The sequence below is a fragment of the Musca domestica genome, unplaced genomic scaffold (assembly GCF_030504385.1).
Source record: "Musca domestica strain aabys unplaced genomic scaffold, Musca_domestica.polishedcontigs.V.1.1 6, whole genome shotgun sequence".
In the NCBI taxonomy this organism is placed as follows: Eukaryota; Metazoa; Arthropoda; class Insecta; order Diptera; family Muscidae; genus Musca; species Musca domestica.
The window spans coordinates 16,337,781-16,351,990 of record NW_026712363.1 but is presented as its reverse complement, the minus strand read 5'-3'; the positions used below and the strand labels follow the sequence as shown (position 1 = coordinate 16,351,990).

Here is a 14,210-nt window from a genome sequence, read left to right as displayed (position 1 = left end):
ACCCTATGAAACATGTTTTTAAAATCCCCCATTGAACAAACTCGCCCTTCAAAATATGTTTAAAATCATTTCTTGTAAAAATGTCCCTTTTAATCTTATCATAAGTTACGAATTATGTTGGAAAATGAATTTCTGGTCGCTATTTACTCCCAAATATTTAAATTAAAAATATATATAATTTTTCCCACACAAAACTGAACACGGAGCCACTGTCCGTGTGCCAGACGAGAGTTTGGTTACCTGAGTTTTGCCCGTGTCTCTATGACTTCAACGACTGCAAGTAAAGCCAGTCGCAAATTACGTGTTCCAACGAAGAGATCGAAAAAATGTTGAGACGAGGTCGTCTCGTACGAAACGCGTTAGTGTAACCACAACAACAACAAAAACCACCACAAAATTATGGGTGAAAAAAAAAGAATGAAATATGAAATTTTGTGTGGCAGAAAATATGAATCCAAAGAAAAAATATATCGAAAATGTAAATAATGAAAATTTATAATCGAAAATCTGAAAGAAAATTCAACGAAAATTGAAAAATATCGAAATAAATATATATATATTAAAAAAAAGAATATGAAATTCAATCAAGTGTAGAGCTAGAAAACCAGGAAATATAATTGCAAAGCTAGCAACAACAGCCAACAACAAAAATGCTTCGTTGTAGTACCAATCACTAAAAACGAAGTAAAGAAATAAGTGAAAAAAAAAAAAAATTAAAAAAAAATATATAAAAATAAATAAAACAAAGGCAAGCAGGCAAGCAACCATCCATCTATCTACCTATCTGTCCATCCAGCAACAAAGTGAAGTGTGAACGAAAAAAAGTGAAAAGTAAATTGTTTAACTAAAATTGAGCTGTAAAAAAAAGAACTGAGCTGGCAATATTTATTAAATATTTTTCGTCATTTTAATAGAAAAAGGTAGCTAATTTGATAGCCTCTGCTAAAGTTTTTTTTTAGGAACATATAGCTTTGAAAACAAGTGTTGATTTCATTGGATTAAAAATTGAAAATGTAACCTTAATTAATGGAATTTTTTCTAATTATGGAAATAAAAAAAGTATCTTTTGATGGAACTAATTCAACTTCAAATGTATTCTTGGGACTCTCTTTCAATAGCAACAAGAATAAAATATTGGAATACTCATCAATTTTCACGAGAACAGGTTAGAAGGTATCAGTGAGTTTTGCCGACAGATATATATCCTTAGCATATGACCACTTTATTAAATATATCCTTTGTGGGATAGGGTTCAGAAAGAGTGGACCTTCATATCCCATCTTACCACTAGATCTGACATGGGTAAAAATGTTGGAATTTGTGAGATTTAAAGAAAATCGTGGAGTAATTTCTCAATATTTTTTAGAGTGGACTGGACTCTAATATAGCATCTTCGCATGGTGCTAATTTTGGAATGGGCCAAATATGATCAATATCGGTCACTATTTTCACAGTTTATGACAGTAAATATTTAAAATGTTGAACTTTCGTGGGGAAGATATAAGAAAGAGTGCATACCATATTTTGCTTAAAATATTTTAACTTTTGTGGGAGAGGTACCAAAACGAGTTGATCGATATATTTTATTTTTACTCTTTGCCCAATAGTAATAAGAAAATTGATATGTGCGAAATTAAAAAAAAAAACGCACAAGAGTTATTTTTATTAAAAATTAGCAGGTGCCCGCTACTTCGTCAGCGAAAGTCCACCTTAATATTTTAAATTCGTTCCAACAATTCGTGTTAGGCCTTTGCAGAATTTTTTTAATCAAAAGTTGACTTTTAAGGTTTTATATATTATTCAAGTTTTCTCCTTTTCGGCAGGAATAAAAGGAAAATGTTTACCTTTTACACCAAAAAGTCTTCAAATTTCCTCTATTTGAAGTTTGAACCCACATACGTTTTTGCTGTTCCCAACTAGAAATCCAAATTGAACTCAAGATCAAATTTCAGGATTTCCGTTCTTTATTTTCTTCCATTACCAAATTTAGTAAAACTTAGTACAAAACGAGGTCTTTCGCTCAAAGACAGACACCAACAGTGACATCATTGCGAATTTCAGAATTCCAGCTCTACCCCTTCACCCAATATAAAATTTAGTACTCTTTAGTACTTTTCATACCAAAACCAGCTCATCGACAGACACAAGTAGTGATTTCCAATACCAAATTTAGTACTATTCCAACACCACCTCCTTATTTCAATTCGAGATACCAACAGAGACCTCAGTATCAAATCTGAGAATTCCAACCTTATCCCTTCAGCCAATACTAAGTTTAGTACCATTTAGTGCTTTTCCAACAATATAAGTACACATTTCAAAACTACCTCAATATCTCAATTTCAGATACAAACAAGTCCACAATATCAAATTTGAGGATTCCAGCCTGCCCACTGCCAAATATTAAATTATATATTTAGTACGTTTTTTACCCTTTTAGTACGAATTTCCAAAAACCTATCCTTTGAGGATGGCATTTATACTGTAATGGTTAACTACCATCGGCGACTGCATCAGTATGAATATTATTCCGATGTGCTCGCGAAATAAGTGTTTACCCTGCCGCAAGTGTCATCAACGACAGGACGCGACACAATGATCTTAAAGTCATCCGCATACGTTACGATCTCAATGTCGTCTGGAGGGCGTAGAATTCCGGAAAGTTAGAGATCATCCCTCCTTGGGGAACTCCCTGTTTTTCTACATCAGTCTTGGATTTCTTAATTGACTATCCATGGACATGGTGTGGTGGACAGTATCAAAGGCCTTTGATAAGTCGAGAGCTACCACTACTGTGCTATGATACGGCCTGTTCTGCAGGTGTAAAACGAGCGGGTACAACTTTGATGATGTCCCGGAAAATCGTTTTCGCTACTCGAATATCAGAAGGATTTGGCAGTTCTCTGAAGCTAAGGTTGGCAAACTCTCCGGATTATGGTCAGTGTGCTTTTCCATGGTTAAGGAAAGTGCAACGGTCAGAGGCTGTGAAATAGGTTAATGTGCTTGTGAAGACGATTATCGGGAGAAATGACGGGTTGCCAAACCACGTCAGTTATCAGGGTTACACTATGGTTATATCCGCGAACTGTGACACTCTCTCAATTATTTTAAAATATCCATGCCCTTAGTAACAATTGTACCCTACACCACATAGTTTTAAGGGTATTATGTCTTTGTGCATTTGTTTGTAACATGGAGAAGGAAGCGAGATATACCAGTTACTTTTGAGGATCTTCATAGATTCACTTTCTGTGTCGATTTATGCATGTCGGTCCGTCTTTCCATGTATTTTTGTGAAAAAAAAAATGCAGGTCGCATTTATTTTTCGATTGCGTAGAACGTTTCCAAACAATATTTGTTTGGCCCAAGCACGAACCGTTCTGAAATTGCTGAGAACCGGTTCAAATTTAGATAACGATCTCATATATATCTTCAACCGATTTCGGGTTAATTGTGCACCAAATGGCCGATATCAGTTCAAATGACCTGAATTTTGGCACATCCGACCAAATTCAGTCTAGAAGCAAGTACATCAAATTTGGAGAAAATTGGTTCAGATCTAGCTATAGCTCCTATATATAAGTTTCATCTGATTTGGTGTTTAAGTCCCTCACATTCGTAATATGCATTCGACGACAATGATATTTGGTTCCGGACATCAGATAATGCTCGAAAATATCTCTTTATCGAGATCGGTTCAGACTAGGATATAGTTCCCTTATATATCTGTATTCAATGTAAGGTTTATTGTGCATCAAACGTCTAAAATCAGTCCAAATGACCTGAATTCAGGTTCAAAGGGGACTGAGTGGGTTGGAACTCTACCTGAGTTGCACTGAGCAGCCGAACAGCTCGTCCCAAATTCTTCACAGGATGTTATGGTTCTATCCTGTGAAGAATTTGGGACGAGCTGTTCGGCTGCTCAGTGCAACTCAGGTAGAGTTCCAACCCACTCAGTCCCCTTTGAACCTGAACAAAAAAAAGGTATCACTTTACTCAAAATCACAAACCCCTCTCTGCACTAGAGACTTGGTGAATCTGTCTCACACTGGCCCTCCCAACCTAGGCTTATAACATCCGTCCAATTTTTATTACAAAGCCCAGAAATACCTGTACAAAATTGTATCAAGATCGGTTCAGATTTGGATATAACTCTTCAAACGATTTGGGGTTAGTTGTGCACCCAATGGCCAAAATCAGTAAAAAAAGGCCTGAATTTTGGCAAATCCGACCGAACTCAGTCTAGAATCAAGTTCCAAAAATTTGTAGAAAATCGGTTCAGATCTAGCTATAGCCCCCATTAAGTTATGAAGTTTCACCTGATTCGACAACAATGATTTTTAGTACCAAATACCTTATAGAGCTCGGAAATACCTTTGCTAAATTTTATCGAGATCGGCTAAGATTTGTATATAGTTCACATATATATTGTTAATCCGATTTCAGGTTTATTGTACAAATAGTGGCTAATATCAGCCCAAATGGAGTGAATTTCGGGACGTACATTTCCATTTGGTGAAACTCGGCTCCGATATATATTTTTTAAATTAATCCGAAGTGATATTATGCACTCTATATCTATTTTATTTGGAATAAAATATAAAAATGTCTCCGTAAAATTTAGTGAAAATCGAATCAGAATTGGACATGCCTCCCACATATTAGTATTAGGTGGTATGCTCTACTTCAAATAAATTCTTCTGTTGCCGAAGTGTACTAAATATACATAGTGGTGTAGGGTATCATTTAGTCGGCCCCGTCCGACTTTTGACTTTTCCTTACTGGTTTTCGATAAAAACGTTTCAATTTTAAAAATTGTATTCTGCTAAAGTTTAATTGAAAAAATTCCCTTTAGATCATTGCACTTGGCAAGGTTGCATCAATCATTAAATCAAAAAAACAAACCTTTTGAAGTGCCTGTCATTTGAATAAAAATTTCAAGAATTTATTTGAAAATATCAAATCACCTCTTTGCCGAAACAAATGCGGAATACCTAAATTGGAAAACACGTAAATAGTATGCACAGCATAAGAGTAAAACTATTCATTTTTGCCATTAACAAACAAACGAACCAAATCCGAAAAAAAAAATGTTATATCGTAAAATTATGAAAAAATACGTGAAACTACGACTATGACTATGTTCACGTAACACATGCACATGGAAACACACTCACCCATACAAATCAAGAAAAAAAAAACTAAAACAGCACACGAGTCCAATAACAAAGTTGAGACCAGCAATAACGTTCAAAAACCCCAAACCTTCCCATGAATAAAAATAAAACAGAAACTTCAAACAAAAACCTGTGTTTTAAGCCGTAGTTTAAACCACGCTCATGGGTATCTATTTCTCTCTCTCTCTCTATAGATTTTGAGAGATTGAGAAGGAGAGAGGAAGAAACACTCAGTTAAGTCACTTGGTTATTTGTTGTCAATACTCCAAACATTAAAACCTGTACTTTAAGCCGCAAACTCAGAGTAGGGAGAAAAACTCAATCAAGCAAATCCATCTGTCATCTTTGTTGTCAAAACGTCAAGCCTAAAAACCTGTGTTATAAGCCAGAGTTAGGCCTTACTCAGAGTAACAACATTTGGGAAGATAAACAATACCAACAGAAAAAGAGAGAGAGAGAGAGAGAGCGAGATTTAAGTAAATCAACAAGTTATTTTCTGTTGCCAAAATCCCATGTAAAAACCTGTGTTTTACACCTGAGCTAAGCCGTGGTGAGAGTATCTGCATTTTGGTTTTCATTGACTGAGAGAATATATGAATCTCTCTCTCTCCTTGCATACATTCACGAAAATAATCTGCTAATTGTGAGATTTTAAATAAGACAGATCGTAAATCTCACCAAATTAACATAGCCACCATTCGAATGGATTGTATAGTGTAATTTTAATGACGGATTACGAATAAACAATAACAACAAGTGATAAACGATCGACAAGAAGAACAACAACAACTGTAACAAAAACATTTTTTTGTGTTTGTTTTCACGAAACAATGCTAATTTTGAGAGTTTTGTATTTAAATTTGGATTAAAATATAATCGGAATTTCACAAAGACAAAAGAAGAAATGATGTGTTGAGCAATGGGATTAAAGAAAATTGAGGTCGAATAGTTCGAACATGATTGAAAATGTGGATTTTTGGCAATAAAATAAGAATAAATATAGCGAAATTGGACGCAATGGTGAAGAACGGGTCTTGGAGGATGTCAGTAACGTATAACGGATATGAGGAAGCATTTCCGGCAACTAATATGCTTGGAGGCATATCCAATTCTGAATTGATTTCACTAAATTTGACGGAGACATTTTAATCTTTTATTTCAAATGACATTGCTATAGAATGTATGAAAAGAATTATATTAAAAAAATATGTGTCGGAGTCGAGTTCCACAAAATGAAAATCTACGTCCCGAAATTCACTATTCACGGATGTACCAAAATTCAGGACGGATGTACCAAAATTCAGGACTTTTGGGTAGTATCGCCATTTGGTGAAGATATATATGGGAGCTATATCCAAATCTGAATCGATCTTCATAACATTTGACAGAGGTATTTCTGGGCTGTATCTAATTTCTGATACCAAAGATCATTCTTATGGGGTGCATATTACGAATGTGGGGGACTTAAAACCCCAAGTTAGATGAAACATATATATGAGAGCTATAGCTATATCTGAAGCTATATATGGGAGCTATATCCAAAACTGAATCGATCTTGATAACATTTGGCTAAGGTATTTCTGGGCTATATCTGAAATCTGGTATCAAATATCATTGTTGTGAAGTGCTTATTACATATGGGAGGGTCTAAAACACCAAATCAGATGTAACATATATATGGGAGCTATAGCTATATCAGAACCGATTTTCACCAAATTGTATGTCCTTGTTTCTAGACTGAATTCGGTTAGCTGTGCCAAAACGCAGGTCATTTGGACTTATATTGGCCATTTGGTGCACAATTAATCTGAAATCGGTTGAAGATATATGGGAGCTTTATCTAAATTTGATCCGATTATCACCAATTTGAATACGGTTCGTCTCAATCGGATAACAAATGTGACCCGTATTTTGTTCACAAGACTATATGGACGGACGGACGGACTGACATGCATAAATCGACTCAAAAAGTGATTCTATGCAGATCATCAAAAGGAAATATGGATCTATCTCGCTTCCTTCTCCCTGCTACAAACAAATGCCCAAAGACATAATACCCTTACCACTATGTGGTGTTGGGTATAAAAACAACACCCAGGCAATTTTGAAATTTTGCACGAGGGTCAGTCTTGGTGCGTAGGCGTAAGATAAGGCTGGGAAATTCGAACTAACAGGGTACGAAAAATACTAAAATGTACTTAATATTTAATACTTTGTTTTAGACAAACGGAATGTTGAGGAATTCTTAAATTTGGAATGAGAGTCACTGTTGGAGTGCAGGATAATTGTACCAAAAGGTTTTTGGAAATTAAATTTTTAAGGTTACGAAAAGTTCTAAAATGGCACTAAACTTCGGAAATGGTACCATTTGATATAACGTGAACTTGAAATGTTGTAAGAGAATCAATTTTGGAAAGTATGTTTGATATATGAAAACGATTTTAGTAATACGTACTAAGTGCGCGAACTGTACTAAATGGTACTAAATTTTAAACAGTTTAGTTTAGGGTGAACTGATGAAGTTGGAACTTTTAAATTTTGTGCTTGAAATCTTTAAGGTCACTGTTCATGTGTAGCCTATACATATGGAGGTGTTTTCAAAAATCTGTACTATAATTGTAGGAAAAGTACTGAATGGTACTATATTAGGTATTGGGTCAAGGGATAGTGACAGAATGCTGAAATTTTATATATAGATTACTGATGGTGTTTGTGTTTGGGATTTGGATATGCGTCCTATATTTGTGCGAAAAGTACTAAATGGTACTAAATTTGGTATTGGATGATGGGATAGCGCTGAAATCGTCAAATTCGATATTGAGGTATCTTTTGATATCTCGAAATGAGTAAGGGGTGGTATTGGAAATATGTACTATAATTGTACGAAACATACAAAATGGTACTGTATTTGGCATTAGGTGAATGAATAGAGCTGAAATCCTGAATTTTTATATAGATTCCACTTTTGTTAAGATATGGAGGTGGGTTTGGAAATACGTACTATACTTGTACGAAAAGTACTAAATTGTACTACATTTGGTATTGTGTAACGGGATAGGGCTAAAATCCTCAAATTTGATATTGTGGCCTCTGTTGATATCAGAAATTGAGATAAGGAGACGGTTTTGGAAACGTGTACTATAATTGTACGAAAAGTAATGAATAGTACTAAATTTGGTATTGGGTGAAGGAGCTAAAATCCTGAATTTCGATATAGATGTGACGGTCGGTGCCACTGGTTAAGATATGACCGTGGTTTTGGAAATGTGTACTAAAGTTGTTCAAAGTTGTTCGAAGAGCTGAAATCCTGAAATCTGGTATTGGTGAAGGGATAGAGCTGAAACCGTGAACTTTTATATTGCGACAGCTGTTGGTGTCTGGGATTGAGATATGGAACTGTTTTGCAAATGAGTGCTAAAATTATATGAAAAATATAAAATGGTACTAAATTGAGTATTGAGTGAAAGGATAGAGCTGGAATCCCGAAATTTGATATTCACGTCTCTGTTGGTATCTGATATTGTGATCTTTTTTACAAATGCCCACTATACGTTCGAAAAGTACTAAATGGTACAAATTTTGGATCACTGTTGGTGTTTAGCATGAAGAGGTGTAGATTGTTTTGGATATGAGTATTAAATGTTACTAAAATTGTTATGGGAAAAATGCAGAGCTGAAATCCTGAAATTTGATATTGAGGACACTGTTAGTTTCTAGTATGGAGACGTTGAAATGGTATTGGGCATGTGAGTCGTTGTATGCATGTCACTCCGCCTGTCCGTCCGTCTGTCCATGTATTCTTGTTAACAAAATGCAGGTCGAAAGTTTGCAAACAATGTTTGTTTGGTCCAAGGACGAACCCTATTGAAATTTGTGAGAATCGGTTTAAAATTAGATAAAGCTCCCATATATATATTCAACCGAATTCGGGTTAGTTGTGCACCAAATGGCAAATATAAGTCCTAATGACCTGAATTTTGGTACATCTGACCGAATTCGGCCAAGAAACAAGTACATCGAATTTGGTGAAAATCGGTGCGGATATAGCTTTAGCTCCCATATATAGATTTCATACGATTTGGCCTTTAAGTCTCTCACATTCGTAATATGCACTACACAAGAATGATATTTGGTACCAGATATCAGATACAGCCCAGAAATACCTCTGCCAAATTTTTATCAAGATTGGTTTAAATTTAGATATAGTTCCCATATATATCTTCAACCGATTTCGAGTTAATTGTGCACCAAATGGCCAATATCAGTCCAAATGACCTGCATTTTGGCACATCCGACCGAATTCAGTCTAGAAAAAGGTACAACAAATTTTGTGAAAATCGGTGCGTATATAGCTTTAAGTCCCCTACATTCGTATTATGCATTCGATAACAATGGTATTTGGTACCAGATATCTTATAGATATATATTATGTATGTTTATTATATCTTTATAGAAGATTTATTAATGCTGCTATCAATATTTCGGAATTTATGTTTGAATACCATAAATCATGTTCAGCTTGATAAAACATTCTTTGTTTTTATTTTCCAAACAAATGTATAAAACACAATAAACACATATTAATCAAGAGACATAATTAAAAAATTGCCCAATTCTCCATAGTTAAGTTGTCAACAATTAATAGACATAAAAATAAACATAATTTTTTTTTTTTTGATGTCCACTTTTATTCAAATTATTTTTAAATACCGATCCAACAATAATTGTTTATGCCTACCTACCTAGCTTGGCTAGCTACCTCCATTTCCATTCTACTTTCACTTCCTTCTCTTGCCAGAGTTGTTTGTTGGGTTTTGCAATAAAAGTCGTTGCTGTTGCTGCTGCTGTTGCGATTGGAAATTGAAAATAATTTTTCCCATTTTATTTTTACAGCGATTGGCTGTGAAAACAAGTTTATAACATTTATGACAACTATTATGGCTATTAGTGAGGCGTTGCGCAGCAAAAAATTATGGAAATCAATCAATGAAGAAAAGCGAAAATAAAATAAACATAAAACTTGTTCCGCATTTCGATTTTTTTTTCTATCTCTAAAAATCATTTTGAAAATAAATCAAGCAAAACATTTAAATTGAAGCAAATAACGGTTATATATTCAGTCTACGATTCAATTGGATTTTGCATTTTTTTAAACAATTTTTGGTTTATTTATCTGGTGGTTTATATTTCTTCTTGTTGTATTCCCTATAACCATTTTTAATAAAATTCGACTCACCCTCATCTCCAATTAACAGAGCCTAAAACGTTGAAGGTCAAATACCTTATAAACTTGAAAATCTTTCAAGACAGATATTCGATTAGGCAAAATAGGACGGATAAGTTGCGCCCATTTTTACATTTCGAGTTAAGATTCTTCGGAATTCATTCATTTTAGGTATATCGTGTCTTCGGCAATACTAGGGGAATATTTTTGTAAAAATATATATATTAATCTTTAGTGGGCCTACTCTTCTTCTTCAAAAAAAAAAAAAAAAAATCAGTAAGGAAAGTCTTAAAATCGGGCGGGGCCGACTTTATGATACACCACTTTGCTAATTTAATAGAGCCCCACATAACAATTAAAAGCTTTTATGGGATAATTCAATCATACACGCTGTGATTATAATTATAATTTATACTTCAAAGGACTAAATATGTCGAAGCATTTGTATCTTTTAAATTCGGAATTGTATTGCCCATTTGGTGCACAATTAATTTGAAATCGGATAAAGATATATATGGGAGCTATATCCAACGTTTGATGCACATTAAAAGGTAAATCGGACGAAATTATATATGGAAGCTATATCCAAATCTGAACCGATCTCGATAAAATTCACCAAAGGTATTTCTGAGCTGAGCTGTGATATATTTCCCTGAATATCGTCGTTACGGAGTGCATATTACGGCTGCGGAGGACAAAAATAACAAATCGGATGAACAATATATATGGGAGCTATAGCTATATCTGAACCGATCAAATTTGGTATACTTATTTTCAGGCCTAATTTGGGTTTATATGCAAAATTCCATACAATTCGGGCTGATATTACACGTTTGGTGAACAATAAAAAGCAAATCGGACGAATATATATATGGGAGCTATATCTAAATTTTAACCGATTATCTCCTATTTCAATAGGGCCAAACTATTTATCTGTGCAAAATTTCATCTGGATCGGGCAATAAATGCGACCTGTGCTTTGTTTACAAAAATACATGGACAGACGGACGGACGGACATGCATCTCAGAATGTGATTCTATGCAGATCATCAAAAGGAACTATGGGTCTATATCGTTTCCTTTTGCCTGTTACAAACAAATGCACAAAGACATAATACCCTGACCACGTTGTGGTTTAGGGTATAAACATTTATTAATTGTATTAATAACGCAATATTTTTAAAATTTGTTTCAAAACATTTTTCAAAAAATGTTTTTACAATTTTTTTTTTTTAGAAGTTGTAGTTAAACACCCTAATATCTTTTTATTTATTTATTTACACAACTGCATGTACATACTCGTATCTTAATGTCGTCAAAATATAAATAAAAAGTGGAGTGAAGCTACGTTTTTTCGCGTTGTTTATGGTTTTAAATAACAAAAATATAGCGGCAGCAGAAACAACAACAACAAAAACTATTGAGACGGACTTAGGCTTGGCAGCGGTAGAAAACATGGTAGCAGAATAAAAAAAGAGAAAAAAAGTCGGGCTTACAAAACGTGTCCAGTGTGACAGTTGTCGTATTAGTATTAACAACAACAACAAATAATAACATTTTGTTATGTTTTTTCGTCGAGGCTGTTGTTGTTGCTGATGTCTTTCTTTTATGGTTGAATTAAACAACAAACCGATGAAAACCGAGAGAAACTCAGTGACCGTCAAATTCAACCAGGCAACAACCAGCAATCAGCCATACAGGCAAACATCATTGCACGATCAGAAATAAACATATATGTATGTATGTACATATGTATGTGCAGTTTGCTTGACACAAGGCCCAGTCAGCCAAGCGGGCCAAAAGAAACGGTAGTCTTACTGTTTTCAATATCGTAAAATATATATGTATGTAGCTCGATTGTCCGTCATTTTGGGTTAGTGGTTATGCATGCTGGCGAATGCGTATTTTGTAAGATCGGTCGGCCATCCGATCGATACGTCGTCCATACGGATTACGATTTGTTTATATCTACCTAGTACGAAATGGTACGCTCCAATGATTAGCTGTTGTAAACTCTCACATAGCAGCACATCATGGGCACCTATAATTTGCAGACTTTTTCGAGACTTGTCGTGGTTTGTTGCTAATTTACCTGTCGAAGACATGATAAAATGCACAAATGTTTATTTTGCTTCTTTTTGTCTTTTCCTTGCTTTCGTAAAAATAGATGTATACATACAGACATGTGGATTTCAATCAATATCGCCGGAGAATGTGCGAACGTAAACATTGAGTGGCACATAATTTAATACAGTGAGTGATGTTTTGCAGAAATGTTTGTTGTACACATACATAGATAAATACATAGAAACATACATACAAAATATCTATATCTGCCTATGTATATGAAAACCAGTAAAGAAAGTCTTAAAGTCGGGCGGGGCCGACTTTATGATACCCTACACAACTTTGCTAATTTATTAGAGCTCCGCATAGTAATTAAAAGTTTTTATGGGAGAATTCAATCATACACGCTATGATTATAATTATAATTTAAAGTTCAAAGGACTAAATATGCCGAAACATTTGTATCTTTTAAATTCGGACTTGTATTGCCCATTTGGTGCACAATTAATTGAAATCGGATAAAAATATATATGGGAGCTATATCCAAATCGGAACCGATCTCGATAAAATTTGGCAAAGATATTTCTGAGCTGTATTTGATATATTTCCCTGAATATCGTTGTTACGGAGTGCATATTACGGCTGTGGGTAACAAATATGACAAATCGGATGAACAGTATATATGGGAGCTATAGCTATATCTGAACCGATCTTCACCAAATTTGACATACTAGCTTCTAGACTCAATTCGGTAGTAAGTGCCAAATTGCATCCAATTTGGGCAAATATTAGACGTTTGGTGCACAATCAAAGGTAAATCGGACGAAGTTATATATGGGAGCTACATCCAAATTTGAACCGATCTCGATAAAATTTAGCAAATATATTTCTAAGCTGTATTTGATATTTTTCCCCAAATATTATTGTTACAGAGTGCATATTACGGCTGCGGAGGACAAAAATAACAAATCGGATGAATAATATATATGGAAGCTATAGCTATATCTGAACCGATTTCGATCAAATTTGGTATACTTTGGTATTTTCAATACTTCCAATCTGATCGTACGTACAAAATTCCATACTATTCGGACTGATATTACACGTTTGGTGCACAATAAAAGTCAAATCGGACAAAGATATATATGGGAGCTATATCTAAATTTTGACCGATTATCTCCAATTTCAATAGGGTTCGTCCTTGGGCCAAACAAATGATTTGTGCAAAATTTCATCTGGATAGGGCAATAAATGCGAATTGTACTTTGTTTACAAGAATACATGGACAGACGGACAGGTCCATATTTTGAAAGGTCAACTGACCTCGAGGGTTTTCGAAAAGTTTTTCTCGAAGCACCAGTATTCCTTCAAATATGGATTGGTTGGGACCTTTCATTGTGTTTTTTTTTTGTGGGCTTGTTTTGGAAAGTCAATAGCCAATTGTGAATTTTGAGGAGGTTTTTTTTTATCGACCAAGCCACTATAAGGATCGAAAACCAAATCAAATTGTTTAGAATATATGACAATGAACAAAAGGCTTTCAATTGTCGATTTTTTGAAAGAATATTTTTTAATGGCCACGGGGCTTTCAGTTGCCAATTTTTAAGGACATTTATCGCAGGGACCAACCAACTCAAGGAGTCCTCCATTGTCTGATATTTTCCCTTTTATCATGAATATTTATTTAAATAATTTTCACGGACCAAGAGAGCCTCGATCGAGAATATTTCCTTTTGTTTTCT

General features: G+C 34.6%; 1 protein-coding gene across 1 annotated transcript in view; it reads left to right on the top strand.

Moving 5' to 3' along the window:
• The first annotated feature begins 235 nt into the window (after positions 1-235).
• Positions 236-14,210, top strand: part of LOC101891529 (ral guanine nucleotide dissociation stimulator-like 1) — an 85,154-nt gene continuing 71,179 nt past the window's right edge. The window contains exon 1 of the mRNA XM_011294211.3: positions 236-920. The gene's annotated coding sequence lies outside the window, so the exon portion shown is untranslated. The remainder of the gene's footprint in view (positions 921-14,210) is intronic.